Source organism: Carcharodon carcharias, chromosome 21, assembly GCF_017639515.1.
Source record: "Carcharodon carcharias isolate sCarCar2 chromosome 21, sCarCar2.pri, whole genome shotgun sequence".
In the NCBI taxonomy this organism is placed as follows: domain Eukaryota; kingdom Metazoa; phylum Chordata; class Chondrichthyes; order Lamniformes; family Lamnidae; genus Carcharodon; species Carcharodon carcharias.
The window spans coordinates 68,080,738-68,098,230 of record NC_054487.1 but is presented as its reverse complement, the minus strand read 5'-3'; positions in this window follow the sequence as shown (position 1 = coordinate 68,098,230).

The window sequence follows — 17,493 nt, the reverse complement described above, 5'->3', positions numbered from 1 at the left end:
CATCCCAGTGATCCCCAGGGAATATCACACCCATGCCTTCTGTCCCTCCAACCTCTGGTTTCTTCCAATTCTAATCTTAGACAAAACTACAAGTATTTACATGAAGGTGCCCTGAACTAATTCACTCTTTGGTTATTGAATTTCCCACCCTGCACCCCCTACCCTGACCCTCCCCAGTGAAGACATGTCTTGCTTCAATCCTGTGCTTCAAGGACATCAGGATAATGCTGAATGGGGTGTTGTGAGCACAAAGCTGCCTCTAGCAGTCTCCTATGCAGCATCTTTGTACAATTCTATCTAGTCTGATATTTTAAATTAAATTTTGCCGGAAAAGACTAAACATCAGTTTGACATATTGCTCGTTGTTTATCTGAAGTTCTTCACAAATTCCCACAAAGTGATTCCAAGATGAAATTGTAGAGGCAGCCATGCTGAATGAAATTACATCCAAATACCAGGCATCGCAGATGAATTTCAGGTTGTAAACTGCAGTTCAGTAAATACCATGATAATAGAATGTAGAAAGTAAAATACAATGAAGCCCATCTAGTTTCTTTGAAATAAAAGCAAAATACTGCAGATGCTGGAAATCTGAAATAAAAAACAGAAAATGCTTGAAAAGCTCAGCAGGTCTGGCAGCAACTGTGGAGCGAGGAACAGAGTTAACATTTTGAGTCCGTATGACTCTTCAGTTTATTTGTAATGTAGGTGCATGATCAAGACATATCGCTTGATGATAATAATATTTTGTCATGGCTGTATGAGTGGGTATATGTGGCTGTGTGAAGAAATTTAAATTGTTTCTAGACTTTTTTTTTCAATATTCCCTTCTAATCCATCCAATTTAGCATCACAAACAATCACATTCAAATCCATAACTGAGGATCCTATCAGAACACTGACAAAATCAGTTCAATCATAAACATTTGCAATTTATCTTCCTTACATTGCTTTTTATAGATATATAAAAAAGTACACCTATTTAGACATATTTTTGCAAGGATAGTGGGGAAGATATGACTGCAGAAGGAATGTTCCCTAATCAACTACTGCTGTTTGCACTGTGAATGGTCAGAAGATGGCATATTCAGAACACAGTCATGACTGTACAATATATTTTTATACTGCCTCGAAATGAAAACATGCAGGATAGATTTTATTTTCCTCCTTTTCTGAATAACACCTCTGTGTAAAATTTGCTTTATATCATGGTCAGCTCACTGATCCAAGACCAGGAATTTTGCCTTTTATGCTTTTGGTGCTGAGCGCTTTGCGTTGGCAACACATAAGCATCAATCAAGCTGATGCCATCTAAGTTGCACATATTTCTCTAACTTGACTGATTTCTTTACCCAAGACATGCCAGCACTGATGTTATTGTTATGTGGAATGTTAAACCCCTGTTGCATAACTACAATCACAGCATTTTTAAACGCATCACTTGACTTTGCCCCTGCCTTAGTTCTTATGCTGTTGAAACCCTAGTTATGCCTTTGTTACTTCCAGACTTGATTAATCTAATGCACTCCTGGCCAGCTTCCCAATTCTACCATCTATAAACTTGCAGTCATCCAAACCTCTGCTGCCAATGTACTAACTCGCACCAAATCTTGTTCACCCACCCTTTTGTGTCCACTGACCTACATGGCTCTGGGTTAAGTAACACCTTCATTTTAAAGTATTCATTCTTGTTTTCAAAATCCTGGCTTCTTGAGCTTCCCCAATTTTAAAATCACCCCACCACTGGTGGCAGTGCCTTGAGCTGCCTAGATCATAAGCTCTGGTATACCCTTCCTACATACCTCCACCTCTCTACCTCTCTTTAAGACACTCCTTAAGACCTACCTCTGTGACCCAACTTTTGGTTACCTGACTTAATGTCTCCTTATGTGGCTTGGTATAGTATTTTGTTTTATAATACTCCTGTTGAGATGTTTCATTACATTAAAGATGTTATATAAATACAAGGTGCTGTTGTGGTTTTGCGGTATCTAATTCCTGGCAATTTTATAGTGGATGTTCAGCCAGTGCCATTCCTACATAGAAACTGAGATATATCAGGTGTCTTCTTGAGCTTGGCTTGACCCCAAATCACCCCAACCCCACAAGTGAGTTGATTTTCAGTCCAATACCACCCCACTCAACCATAGCAAAATTTAGATTTCATCATCTCCTCTCAATGAACAAATTATCCTGATCCACCACTTATCACACAGACACTGAGTGAAATATCGACCCTCATCCCATTCTATCACAGCACACATTTTTGGTCTTCGTCCACACCATTTGATGAGTAAGATTCATAACCAACCTGGTGAATGTTGGCGAATAAAGCTTTGTACAATATTATTACATATAATGTTATTATAAAGCTACAAAAAGCTCTGTGAAGACTCTTAAGAGAGTGTGCCTGCCCTGAAAGTAAATGCCATATCATTTTTATTCTTCTTAATCCACGCAGGCATACTTATTTGTCTTGACTGTTTCGTTTACAACATCCAAAAGAGGGAGCTGCTACAATACACTAGAATATACTTTATAAGGATACAAAGACCTGGGAGACTGTGCTGTAGAGATTAACTGGAATGGTACCAGGGATGAGGGACTTCAATTATGTGGAGAGACAGGAGAAAGTAGGCTTGTTCCCTTTAGAGCATGAAAGGTTAAGAGGAGATTTGATACAGGTGTATTATGAATGGTTTTCGTGGAGTAAATAAGTGGAAGAAGGATCTGTAAGCAAAGGAAACAAATTTATGGTGATTGGCAAAAGAACGAATAGTGCAACTTTACTTTACATAGTGAGTTGTGCCTGAAAGGGTGGTGAAAGCAGACTCAGTAGTAACTTTTGAAGAAAATTTGATAAATACTTGAACAGAGTCAGCGCTGGCCTGCTGTGTTCAGGTAAACCATAGCTACATGTGACCTAATGAACTTTTCTTAAAGGGACCATAGGACGCCACCAGCAAATAGGTGATAATGCGATGGCCTGGAATTTAAATCTGCTTTCCGTCAAGCTGATTGCATCTAATTAATTGTGGATCGAGGACCAATAATGAGTGCATTATGGACCCAAGTGTTCCAGTACAGGGGTCCTTCCTTGTGCCCAGTTTGTGACAAAAGGCAGGCATTGTCCAATTTCACCCCTTTGATCATTAAAAAGGATTTTGGACAAAATTGTAACTGCAAACACATATTGCTCAAAAATATAATCATCGATCATGTATTGTGAACCATGTACTACCATGGTAAGAAATTTAAGAATTCATTGTTATTGTTATTTTAAGGTATATATTACACTCTGGATAGAAGTTTATCATGATGTTTACTTCCCCTCTGTTCCAGTGCTGCATACTGACTTATTCAACTTGCATAGCAGCATTCTGCAGTCATTTCAATTCAACGATTGATAGATATTTTTAATGTCTTGTGAAAACCCTTAAAAAGAAGCTGAAAGCTGTGTGAGTACCAGGCTAAATCTTGGATTGTATCCAGGATGTGTACTCTAAGACCCATGTAGGAGTAGAGGAGAGACTCACAGAATTTATCTCTCTTGAGAGAGAAGTGAGAGAAAATTTTCCACTGTCCGTCCTACTTGATGTCTTTGTCAATGATGTGTTGTACGTAACCCTAAGGCAGTTTGGAATGACTGCTTTGGAAAATATTTTAATACTGGTTTACGTAAATGCCATTTTGTTGTTGTTGGATTCAGCCTTTTGAAAACTGGGCTTAACAGTGAGCGATTGTGGTATCTGTAAGTGAGGTACAATGACTCAAGAAAGGACGGGAAAGGTATTGATTAGAAGGTACAAAGAGCATCTGTCCCAATTGTTGATTCGTTCAGCTGCCTGGGGACACTGGTGTTTTTCAAATTCTGTCTGGACACAATCCTTCCGTGGCATGACAGTGAACCAAATAAGAGCAAAGTAAATAATATATCCAAACTGTTCTCCTCCATGGCTACAAACTTGTAGTCATATAATAGAAGACCTTCTTTCAGGCCATGTGCAAGATCTAGGACCAAATTATGATGTGGATGTTTGGCAGAGAGGAATAACTGTTGCAGAGATGAACAGTTCCAGCCCATATCGACCTGATATTGAGTACCCTGCAGTCAGCCTTCTGAGAGTTTTAACAAAGGTCTTCACGTGAGGATCTGGATTAAGCAATTGGGGATAATTTGGTATACAGCACTAGATTTGGATGTCTGGAATATTAAGTTGTCCTTTGTAGATCCTTCCACTATATTGAAGGCACATGTACAGCTCAGGGTATCCAATCTCTTGGAGCTGTGAAGTAACACTTGTGCCAAAACAAGTAAGTGGGTATGATGATTACCTAGAAATATGAACGTGCAGATACGAATATTCAAGCAGCACACACAAAAAAAGGGAAAAAAAGGAAGAAAAGGGTAAAGAGAAGGGACATCATACACAAAAAGTGGCAAAAATAAGATTCCTCCTACAGGCACAAAATGCCATACACAAAAATAAAAGACGCTCATTAAAAAAAAGTGTATCTTAAGCCACCTACTCTGTTTAACATTTCCCTTTAAGCATACATTTATGGACACCTCTGTACGACATGTCACATTTTCACCTTTGCAAATCCTTAGAAACGTGTGCAAATTCTGTGTTCAGTAGCTCACCCATGCTCCCGTCACAATATACAAAGAAATGCAATACCTATGAGAGTGATAAGAGTGGATAGTCAAGGCTTGACTGCCTGCTACTGCTCTCGAATTGCAGATCTGAGTACATGGATTGTGAAATGCATGTTTTCGAACTGCCAGTGAAATCCCCAATGCTTCAAAAAAAGCTGATGGGGTTGTCAGCTCTCTTCTAACATTAGAAATTTAAAGACAGTGCACGGGTTGCCTGACTACTTTTTAAAATCATTGCTTTATATCTGGCCTCTTTTTATGTGGCATTTACCTTGCATTTGCAGTCTCAGCTGTAGCACAGGCTCCAGACATTTGGCTGGAACTCAAATTCTTCTGTCTGGCTAGAAGTTTCTAATATAATGAGAACTGAAATACACTAGGAGTTTTGCTAGAAACAACCAGCTCAGACTAAGAGGCTGGGCAGAATGCTTAATGAATACATAAAGAAAAGTATCAAGAGAGTTGCGATGGTTTCTCATACAGCAGGCACTTTAAATTTTTACTTATTTTTGCAGTTAGTCACTATTAATGACTAGCAGCAAAGTGAACTGACCAGAAAGAACTGAAGGCAAATATCATATAAAATGGATATGGAGGCACTGGAGAAGGTGCAAAGATTTCCTATGGCAAAACTAAGAGGTTATGCTTATCAGGAAAGATTGGACAGGTTGGAGCTCCTTTCTCTAGAAAAGAGAATACTGGGATGGAAGTCCTTAAAAAGGTTTTGATAGGCTAAGTGCAGAGAAAGTGTTTCCCCTTGCGGGGGACACCAAAGCTAGGGGCCATGAATGTAAGATAGTCACAAATAAATCCAACAAGGAATCGAAAGAAACATTACCCATGGTGTGGTTAGAATATGGAACTCGCTACCTTGAAGAGCCATTGAAGTTACCAGCCCAGATGCATTTTAGGGTAGTGGAAATCTGAAAATCACTCCGCAGAAATGGATGCTGGATCAATTGAAATTTGGAAAATTGAAAGCATTAGATATTTGTTAGATGAGGCAAATGGAATTGAGATCATCCACAAGTTCGAGGGGCTGACTGGCCTACTACTGTTCCAATGAACTGAATTTTACCAAGGTGGCAGAAGCCTCACCACCAGGGCTGAAAGCAGGGGTGGGGTGGTGGAGGAGGGGAAATCCTGCTTCGGTGAGCAATGGGGTCGTGGGCCGCATTTTGTCCGTGGTATCTGATCAAGTGGCTGCCATCCATATGAAGAATGGTGGCCCCAAGAGCTGTCGGCAATCAGAGGGCTGGCAGCTCTAGTAGTGTAGGGATTTGTACTCTATATTAAATCCAGAGCAAGAAAATCCTTGGCGAGGAGTGATTGAAGGTATAGCCTTTCTTACTGCCTTTAGGGGTCACGTGATTGTACTGACGAATGAGCCCTAAGAGCAGGTAATCTTTGGGACAAAGCTTTCTAGTCATGGACCTGATTCAAGCATGTAGCTTCTAAAAGAGCTCTGTAAGAAAGTTATCTATTTCACGAAGAAACCTTACCGGTACCTCAAGTTCATTACATTTGGCGACGAGGGCAAAGTAACTCCGATGCTGCACCTTACCTCGTGAATGTGAGTACATCAACACTTAAGGAAAGAAAGAAAAGTATACTCACCAGTCATGACACTCTTCGGCAGAATCGACCCTGATGACACGTCCATGGAAGACTGGAGCCAGTACATAGAGCGCCTAGGTTTTTATTTCATAGCGCATGAAATAAACACGGAGAGAAGCAGAAAGCAATTCTTTTAAGTGTCTGTGGTGGCAAGACATATAACCTCATCTGCAGTCTGATAGCCCTGAACTTACCCAATTCTAAATCTTTGAACAAATTGGTAGACCTTGTGAAGATGCATTTTCAGCGAAGCCTTCGGGAATTATGTAGAGGTTTCAGTTCAACTCCAGGGTAAAGTCCCTGGGAGAGTCCATCGCAACTTATAGAGCGAAGTTGAAACAGTTAACTGAGCACTGCGACTTCGGAGATCCACTCAATGATATGTTGCGGGACCACTTGGTTTGTGGCATCCACAATGATGCCATTCAGCGCCGTTACTTGCAGAAGCTAACATCGATTTGAAGCGCGCCATGGAAAGCACTAGCAATGGGACTCGCAGGTTTTACAGAGTGTGCAACATGGCGGTGTTCTTTAGTTGGGGCGGGAACCTATTGCCGGGCCTGGCTCAAAAACCAGAGAGACAGCCGCTAAGCGGGAGACAGTCTTTGCTGCTCGAAAAATGAAAAGGCATAGGGGAAGCATTACGGCAGCGATTCAGCAATCAGTCTGTTACTGATGTGGGGCTAACCATGTACTGGAAACCTGCAGATTTAAAGGAGGCAGAATGCCTTAACTGCCACAAAAAATGGCATGTAATAAAACAATGCAGGGTGAAGTTGAGACAGCCAGTCAGATAGCAGACCAAGATGATTGAAGTGTATAATATAATGGAACCAGAAGCTGCTGATACTGATATCTATTCCCTAAACAGTGTGAAAGCAGTAAAAACTGAATCAATAACAATCACTCGTCAAGTAAATGGGAAGCCTCTAGTCATGGAGGTAGACGCGGGAGCCTCAACACGAGTGGTGGGAGAACACGCATTTAAATACCTAAACGAAGGTACCCAGATACTAATCTAGAGCAAACCATGTTTCAACTGGAGAGTCAATACAGGTAAAGGGCATTGCCACAGTACCTGTGCCCTATAGGCAACAGACAGCCCAGTTTCCAGTGATCATAGTAACATGGGCCAAAGTGCAGGTGCTGTGGAGTGTGTGAGGTTTGCCAACAGCCTGACTGTATTTAATGTAGAGCTTTTAAGGACATGGTGAAGTTTGGAGGTACCGGTCGCAACAAGCAGGCCTGTTTACATAGGAGGTCTCCAAATCTGCTTGTGAAGAAGGCTGATGATGGTGAAAATGATGAAGATGATTCCAAGATAGTTGGCAAAGCTTCTCCCAAAAGAATGCTGCAGGGTAGGATGAGGCGATGGAGACAATGAAGTTCTGGAGATCAATGATTGTGTAGCTGTCAGCCCTGATGACCCTAGCAAACCCCTTTATTTAGTGAGAATCACACCCATGTGGGTAGACAACAATGGGAAGAATCATCAAGCGCCGAAGACCACTGACCTATGAAGTTGAAGCTTCCAGTGGAATCTGGAAGAGACACACTGACCAGGTTAGAAAAGCAAAATCCAAGGAAGCAAATTTCCAGGGATCTCCAGTCACAGTGGAAAATTTCTGGGAAACACCTGCTCCAGTTGGTGAAATCTGACTTGATTCAACTGACAAACCTGTAGCACCTGTAGCTGCAACTGTTGAATCTGAACAGAGACAAGTGGAACCTTCCATTTCTAAACAAAAAAACTGAGATGGCTAAGCCTCCTCTCTAGACCACGGCGAATCTGCAAACTGCCCGACCAATTTGTTCCTGGCTGAAGGAGATGTGATGTGGGGGCAAATGCCAAAATTGGGAGAGCTGTCTCACAGACGAGTCAAGCAACAGCCTGACATAGTCATCCTCACAAAATCATGTTTATGATTTTTTGTAAAAGAATGTTTTAGTTAAAAAGAAGATTTATATAAAAAAAACCTACCTGTATCTCTAACCAGAGGTCCTGGGAATATTCTAGCCCTCAGGCCACCTTCCTGGCTAATCAGCATTGTAGATTTGGCTTCTCTTTTTTGCTAACCTAGACTCACTGGAGTCCAAAAGTGCAAATGTATCACTCCCAAAGGACCCACATGTTCTTTCTTAAAGCTACATCACAGGATTTGGCACTTAAAGAGATGTCAATTTTAAGACTTATTTAACAATGTACCCCAAAATTCACAAATCATTCCAATAATACATACAAATTAAGACTTTTCATCACTAAAGTTACACAATTTAATTGCACAAAATTGCATAATTTAATAATTTAATTCCACTAACATGCCGAGGTGGTATATAATAGACTCCCCACCTTGAGGCTGTGAGAAACAATTCCCCCCCACTTTGAAAACTCAATACAAATGTATATCTCCAAGTCTGTTTTTGTTTCTTTGAAGCCTTAGATCTTGAATACTTCACATCATCTGAGAAATGCCAAAGTGCAGTATTTGCTCATTTGTAATTTTAACCTGATTTACATGATACCATCTTGCCACTTGCTTTTTTCTCCTTCTTTCCTATGGTAGCCTTAAAGATATACAGCTGGATTCAACTCATCCACTATTGGGAATGGACCCTTCCATTTAACATCTAAAACATTTTCTTTCCTGCTGTAATTCATGACCATTACTCTATTCCCAATTTGATACTCAAAAGGCCTGAGTATTTTATTAAAATACCTTCTAGCCTGATCTTTAGATTTCTCAATACTCCTTGCAACAAATTCATTAACTTCCCGTGAGTAACTATAATCTGTTCCAACCATTTAGGGTTATGAAACTGATGTGTAAGAGGGTGTGTAACAGTCAATGTCAAAATGACCTGGAACGCTCATTAACTTTCCAGTCACAGCCTGATAAGGTGACATCCCTGTACTCCAAGAGGTATTGACCTGGTCAACATCAAGCAAAGAGACAACAGGCGAAATCATCCAAGATTTGCACAAAGTGCGTTAGCGGGTGGGTAAAACGATGGCTGCAGTGGTGGCTTTTCACCCTGTATCATCCCAAAACTGCTGCATTAATTATGCATTCCCAGGAAACACACTGTTTCCATGGCAGGCGGGCTCCCAATCACCACCATACCATCAACTCACCACCCCATCATGCCAGGTGCCACATTTATAAGTGCAGCCGCGTGCAACCTTCTCAGGGGTTCCAGCCCAGAACTGCTGCATGGAAGACAGGATGACCCCGAAAGGCAAAAAGACTCCAGCCCCCTGCTTCAGAGATGGACTCTGCCTGCGGTGATGGTGAGGTTGGCAGCAAACAGCCTCATGAGGATCCTACACCAAAGCATCCCTCTCTCAGCACAAATGTAAGTGCTCTCTCTCCTGCTTTTGACTCTGCTGCCATGCACTACTTATCTCTACTTTGGTTCACAGGGAGCTCAGCCAAGCAACCAACATGCTCAGGCAGCCAGTCCCTCAGCTCCATCCAGGTCCTCACCTCCAGCCCAGAGGACATCTCCTCCATTGAAGGGTTGTAAATAAGTAGCCTTGAAGACCTGTCACAGCGCTTACCCACACCCTGCACCAGCCCAGAGGCACACACCTTGGTGGGACCTAGATCTAGAGCAGGCTCGAGTTCACAATCTGGTGGTCAGCGCATGGACACATGTCTGCAGCAGAAGGAGGTACGTTCAGCTGAGGTCCCCGGCACTCGGAGGACTACTGGGGATCAGACACCTGTGAGGTCCGAGACAGATGATGAGTCTCTGGATGTGGCCTTCCAACTCATCGTGGAGAGTGAGCAAAAGGCAGGGGAACATCAGGAGCTTCTTCCATAGGAATTCAAAGAACTGGATGCATCAAAATCCATCAATGGTAAATTTGTGAGGATGGCCTTCAGGTGCTAGCATTACTGGAAGAAGGGTAATACCATGTGGGGTCACATCTAAATGCTAGTGTCCATCTACTCAGTCTCTGTGATGATACTGAAATGTCTCCTGGCTTCATCAATAAATTCAAATGTGGATGAGGTGAATGGATGATGACTTTCTGTAGGACCGTGATATAAGTACAATATCGAAAGATAGCTCACAAATGCAGTTCACAAATCGAATAAGAGTTCTCTGCCTGTGGCCTGTGTAGTCCTGTCCCAATACTGCTGTTATATGCTCCCCTGTGGAAGTTACTTCCAAATGAAATGGCTGCTCAGGAGCTGGTGCTGCTAAACTGGTAGCCTGTGTAACTACTACTTCTAACTTCTGTACCGCATTAGTGTACTCTGCTGTCCATGAGGACAATACCTGGTATTTCTTGCCTTTAGGAATTCCCATAGAGAGGTTTGGCCACGCCTGAATAACCTGAGATTCACCAATCCTAAAATGAATGAAGTGCAGACTTGGATGTTGGCTTCTACCTTGTGCCTGTCCGGACTCAAAGACCACGTGATGATATTGATGCTCCCAGGAAATTACTTTTTCCTGCAACAGCCGAACCTTCTTGGGGTTAACTTTCTAAACATGCCTTCGATAATAAAGATAACAACTCATTCAATAATTTAAGGTGTTCATCGACTGTTTCAGTGGCTAAGAGTAAATCATCTGCACACTACAACAAACATTTTGACAGTGGAAAGGATCTCATAATTTACGCCATTTTCTTATGAAAAATAGTCAGAGCATTATGAAGCCCATGTGGGATCACCATTCACATGAAGGTACAATCCTCAAATCTGAATGCAAACTTGTACTGATCTCTTTTTGATACTGGTACACTCCAGAATCCAGATGCGGTATCCAGTGTAGAAAATGTCTGAGCTTTCAGTAGGAGAGACTAGGACCCGAGGGCAATGCCTCAGAGTAAAGGGAAGACCTTTTAGAACAGAGATGAGGAGAAACTGCTTTAGCCAGAGAGTGGTGGATCTATGGAATTCATTGCCACAGAAGGCTGTGGAGGCCAGGTCATTGAATGTATTTAAGACTGAGATAGATAGGTTCTTGATTGGTAAGGGGATCAAAGGTTATGGGGAGAAGGCGGAAGAATGGGGTTGAGAAACCTATCAGCCATGATTGAATGGCAGAGCAGACTTGATGGACCGAATGGCCTAATTTCTGCTCCTATGTCTTATGGTCTTATGGTCTTCTTGAATGGCCTCTATGTGGTGTGGTGTAGCACCCACAGTGCTGTTAGGGAGGAAGTTCCAGGATTTTGACCCTGCGATGGTGAAGGAACCATAATATATTTCCAAGTCAGGATGGTAAGTGGCTTGGAGGGAAACTTCCAAATGGTCGTGTTCCCCATGTACCTGCTGCCCTTGCCCTTCTAGATGGTAAGTGGACATGGATTTGGAAGGTGCTGCCTAATGAGCCCTGGTGAGTTTCTGCAGTGCATCTTGTGGACGGTACACACTGCTGCCACTGAGCGTCGGTGGTGGAGGGAGTGAATATTTGTGGTTGAGGCCAATCAGGTGACCTGCTTTATCCTGGATGATGTCAAGCTTCTTGAGTTTTGTTGGAGCTGCACTCATCCAGGCAAGTGGGGCATATTCTATCACATTCCTGACTTGTGCCTTTCGGGCAGGCTCTGGGGAGTCAGGAGGTGAGTTACTCACTGCAAGGTTCTTAGCCTCTGACCTGCTCTTGTAGCCACAGTATTTATAAGCTAGTCCAGTTCAGTTTCTGATCAACAGTAACCCCTAGGATGTTGATAGTGGGGGATTCAGTGATGGTAATGCCATTGAGCATCAAGGGGTGATGGTTAGATTCTCTCTTGTTGGAGATGGTCATTGCCTGGCACTTGCGTGCCATGGATGTTACTTGCCACTTTTCAGGCCATGCCTGGATATTATCCATGTCCAAATACCATTATTCACAGAATAGAATGATAGAATGGGTACAGCACAGAAGGTGACTATTCCGCCCGTTGTCTCTTTTCTGGCTGTCTTCAAGAGAAAGTCAGCCCACTCCCCATTTTTATTTCTCTGCAGCTACTTATCCAACTCCCTCTAAAAAGCCCCGATTGAATCTGTCATCAACCAAACTTTCAGATGGCACATTCCAGATAATTACTCACTGCATAAATCTTTTAAAATCCTTTTCCAAATTTTTCCAAGGGCAAGCCGAGTTTTTAGATGTTGAACAAAAACAGAATTACCTGGAAAAACTCAGCAGGTCTGGCAGCATCGGCAGAGAAGAAAAGAGTTGACATTTCGAGTCCTCATGACCCTTCGACAGAACCTGAGTTCGAGTCCAAGAAACAGTTGAAATATAAGCTGGTTTCAGGTGTGTGGGGGGGTGGGGGGGGGAGAGAGAGAGAGAAGTGGACGGGGTTGGTGTGGTTGTAGGGACAAACAAGCAGTGATAGAAGCAGATCATCAAAAGATGTCACAAACAACAGAACAAAAGAACACATAGGTGTTAAAGTTGGTGATATTATCTAAATGAATGTGCTAATTAAGAATGGATGGTAGGGCACTCAAGGTATAGCTCTAGTGGGGGTGGGGAGAGCATAAAAGATTTTAAAATATCTAAACATAATGGAAATAGGTGGGAAAAGAAAAATCTATATAATTTATTGGAAAAAAAAACAAAAGGAAGGGGGAAACAGAAAGGGGGTGGGGATGGAGGAGGGAGCTCAAGACCTAAAGTTGTTGAATTCAATATTCAGTCCGGAAGGCTGTAAAGTGCCTAGTCGGAAGATGAGGTGTTGTTCCTCCAGTTTGCGTTGGGCTTTACTGGAACAATGCAGCAAGCCAAGGACAGACATGTGGGCAAGAGAGCAGGGTGGAGTGTTAAAATGGCAAGCGACAGGGAGGTTTGGGTCATTCTTGCAGACAGACCGCAGGTGTTCTGCAAAGCGGTCGCCCAGTTTACATTTGGTCTCTCCAATGTAGAGGAGACCACATTGGGAGCAACGAATGCAGTAGACTAAGTTGGGGGAAATGCAAGTGAAATGCTGCTTCACGTGAAAGGAGTGTTTGGGCCCTTGGACGGTGAGGAGAGAGGAAGTGAAGGGGCAGGTGTTGCATCTTTTGCGTGGGCATGGGGTGGTGCCATAGGACGGGGTTGAGGAGTAGGGGATGATGGAGGAGTGGACCAGGGTGTCCCGGAGGGAGCAATCCCTATGGAATGCCGATAAGGGGGGTGAAGGGAAGATGTGTTTTGTGGTGGCATCATGCTGGAGTTGGCGGAAATGGCGGAGGATGATCCTTTGAATGCGGAGGCTAGTGGGATGATAAGTGAGGACAAGGGGGACCCTATCATGTTTCTGGGAGGGAGGAGAAGGCGTGAGGACGGATTCGCGGGAGATGGGCCGGACACGGTTGAAGGCCCTGTCAACGACCGTGGGTGGAAAACCTCGGTTAAGGAAGAAGGAGGACATGTCAGAGGAACTGTTTTTGAAGGTGAGTTGGCTGCCTGATCACCAGCCTTCTCTAAGGGATGAGACAAGGGAAGCGGAAGTTTAACAATTTTGTTGCGAATGTAATTTGGAAGCTTATTCATGGAGCTAGACTTTGCTAAGATGTGTGAGTCTACATAGTTAATAGGAACCATAGTGGTTGTAATGGGAGCAGTGATAGTGGATATCTTAAGGAATAGGGTTAGAAGAATTAGCAGGGTGGATTCAGTAGGACTGAGGCTTTAATAATAGAATGATTAAGTAAGGGGGGTAGAGTATCCATGGAGGAAGTGATAAAGTTCATTCAGGAACAGCAGACAAGACTCCAAGGTTGATTACATTTGCAGCTCTTTGTTGTGCAGAAAGGGATGAAGTGAACAAAAGAGGAGAATGAAAAACTAAAAAAGCAGATACAGAATTTAGAAAGGAGAGTAATGAAATCATCTGCAGTGGTACTACATCAGAAGATGATGATTTTACAAGCAGGGAACATTATGCGTGAGTTGCAGGAGGTAGAGCAATTGTTAAAACAGTGTCAGTAGGAAAACACAGGTCTTAGACAGGAATTGGAAGATGCATGCGGGGCACTCCAGGAATCAACTAAGTGGTCTCACAGGGAAACAGATGTAAAGTAGAGATTGAGTAGTTGGTAAAGAAACTAAGATGACAGCTGGCGGTAGTTTCAGCGGTGACTACTAGGTCCCAGGGTTCAGTTTATAAGACAAGTGATTTGGAAGATTTGGAAGATAGTAAAGGTAGTGTGGAGATAGAGAGTTCTTCTTCTTCAAAGACTTCAGCCCCAGGAGCAGTGGTACAGACACCACATGAGATGAATTCTCACAGAGGAATAGTGAGGTACAGGGTGACTTTGAACAGTTTGACACTTAATGCAGTTCAGGCTTATGTTCAGGAGCTAGGGACTATTAAGTCAGGGAATTGACCAAAAGCCTTGTATACACCTTATCAGTATTTCAGGCTGGGAACCAGAGTTAGAGGAAGAGGATTGTAAGAGAATAATCCTTGCAGCTTGTGATTCAGGATTTAAGATGGGAATTCATCCTGATATACATCAAAGAATAACAAATGAAATATTAGATGCAGTTTTTAAAGGGTTAGATGTTGAGAAAATAGATAATAATGAAAAGTTGAGGTCTTGTAAACAGGGACCAGAGGAGCATCCAAGAGAATTTGCCCAATATTATATGGGTTCTATGGCTTATTGTAGGGACAGTCTCCTCCCACATTGGCAGCAGGGTTTAACCATGGTCTTTTCACGAGTGCTCTTCTAGATCAGGTCAGAGTTATGGGCAGCATTAGGTGACATCCTTAGTAGTACAAGTCCATGGGTTACAATTGAGAACCATTCAGAGAGAGCTTGGGGTGTGGTAAAGCATCCAGGTTAAAGAAGCAATAGTTAAAAAGTTTATCTCTGCTGTGGAAGGACTGAGAGAAGTTCAAGTAACCTCAGATATTGTGCTATAGCTATGAGAGGGCAGGGGAGTGTAGAGGGGTTAAGCGGGAAAGAATGGGGGAGATCACCCAAGGGGACACCACATTCGAGACCTTTTCCACAGTCAGTGTGAACTGGAAAGCATTGAAGTGAAAATGAATCAACTGGCCAGTGAAATTGTTGATTTAATTCCACTCTATCCAGGCCTTTCAGTGTTCTGTAAGTTTCAATCAGATCCCCCCTCATCCTTCTAAACTCAATCAAGTATAGACCCAGAGTCCTCAAATGTTCCTCATATGTTAAGCCTTTCATTTCTGGGATTATTCTCGTGAACCTCCTCTGGACCCTCTCCAGGGCCAGCACATGCTTCCTGAGATACAGGGCCCAAAATTGCTCACAATATTCTAAATGTGGTCTGATGAGAGCCTTATAAAGTCTCAGCAGCACATTCCTGCTTTTATATTCTAGTCCTCTCGAAATAATTGCCAACATTGCATTTGCCTTCCTAACTACCGACTCAACCTGCAAGTTAACCTTAAGAGAATCCTGGACTAGGACTCCCAAGTCCCTTTGCACTCAAGATTTCTGAATTCTCTCCCCATTTAGAAAATGGTCCATGCCTCGATTCTTCCTACCAAAGTGCATGACCTCACACTTCCCCACGTTGTATTCCATCTGCCACTTCTTTGCCCATTCTCCTAACCTGTCCAAATCCCTCTGCAGCCTCCCTGCCTCCTCAATACTAACTGTCCCTCCACCTATCTTTGTATCACCTACAAACTTAGCCAGAATGCCCTCAGTTCCTACATCTAGATCATTAATGTACAAAGTGAAAAGTTGTGGTCCCAACACTGACCCCTGCGGAACTCCACTAGTCACCAGCCGCCATCCTGAGAAAGACCCCATTATCCCCACTCTCTGCCTCTGGCCAGACAGCCAATCTTCTATCCATGCTAGTACCTTGCCTCAAACACCATGGGCTCTTATCTTACTGAGCAGACTCCTGTGCGGCACCTTGTCAAAGGCAGCTTACCATCACCTTCTCAATGGCAATTAGGGATTGGCAATAAATGCTGGCCCAGCCAGCGAAACCCACATCCCGCAGATGAATAAAACAAAGGTCACTTGGGCTCCAAAGGCTGACTGTTCCCTGCTTTTATTGATTTCAATCTTAGTTAATAGAATTTATAATGAACTGATGTAACAGCTAAACGCTAATGAAATTATTTTTCCATGTTTTCCTCACCAATTTTCCTTTCTTTTATCACCTTAGGGTGTTAACTCCTTACTGGGTTACTAGTCCATTTGATGCCAGTCAGTAACTCTCCCAAAGCAACCATTGCCTACGCATGGGTCTTGACAAGTGTGTGTCGGGAAGATTATTTGACTTCAGGACAGATTGCAGCTGAGTTTAACCTGTCCTCATTCAATGACCATGTCGCCGGGGTTACGGGATAGAAATCAGGAGTGGAAAGCAATTCAATTTTCCCCTCCTTAATCCAGGTGGACTGTGGCCAATCATAACGTCCAAATAGCCCTGGGATGGAATTATCACAGACGGGTGAATGAACCTTCCATCTCCTGTCAATCAGTCGCTCAAAGCTAATGCAGTTGAGTTGAATTTGTGCTTATACTGTACTTCATATACTTCTGTCAAGTTCGTGTGCCTGGAAGTTTGGAAAGAAGAGTTTTTGCTTCATATTCTAATTCAATACTCTAAATCAGAACACCAAGATATCAGACCTAATAAAAACAGAAAATGCTGACAAAACTCAGCAGGTCTGGCAACATCTGTCGAGAGAGAAACAGAGTCAATGTTTTGAGTCCATATGGCTCTTTTATGTGGACTCAGAAACATTAACCCTGTTTCTCTCTCGACAGATGCTGCCAGACCTGCTGAGTTTTGCTGGCATTTTCTGTTTTTAATTTCGGATTTCCAGCATCCTCAGTAGTTTGCTTTTATCTTAAGATATCAGCCCCACAGTTTGAAATATATGCAAATTATGGTTTTCAATATTACATAGCATGCAGATTCATGATACACATTTCTCTGGGCCATGAAGAAAACCCTGGCTTTAATAATTTACAAATGCCATTTGAAATGCTGAGTAAAGCAATCAAAAGAGATGGATCAATGCCAACAGCCTGTCTTGCAAGCATGTCTGTGTCATGGGTGGATAGGCCGATGCGCATACTTCTGAAAATGTTGTTCTTTGATTGGTTATGAACACATTCCAACTACATAAATGACATTTTAATCACTGGATTAACAAATGCTGCTTTGGTTGCTGATTTCGACGATGTTGAGTTTTACAGTTGTTTCCAATCGCAACTGTTGATTTTCTTTTTCTGCTGCTGCCCATTGTCTGATTACAGTTTCTTGAT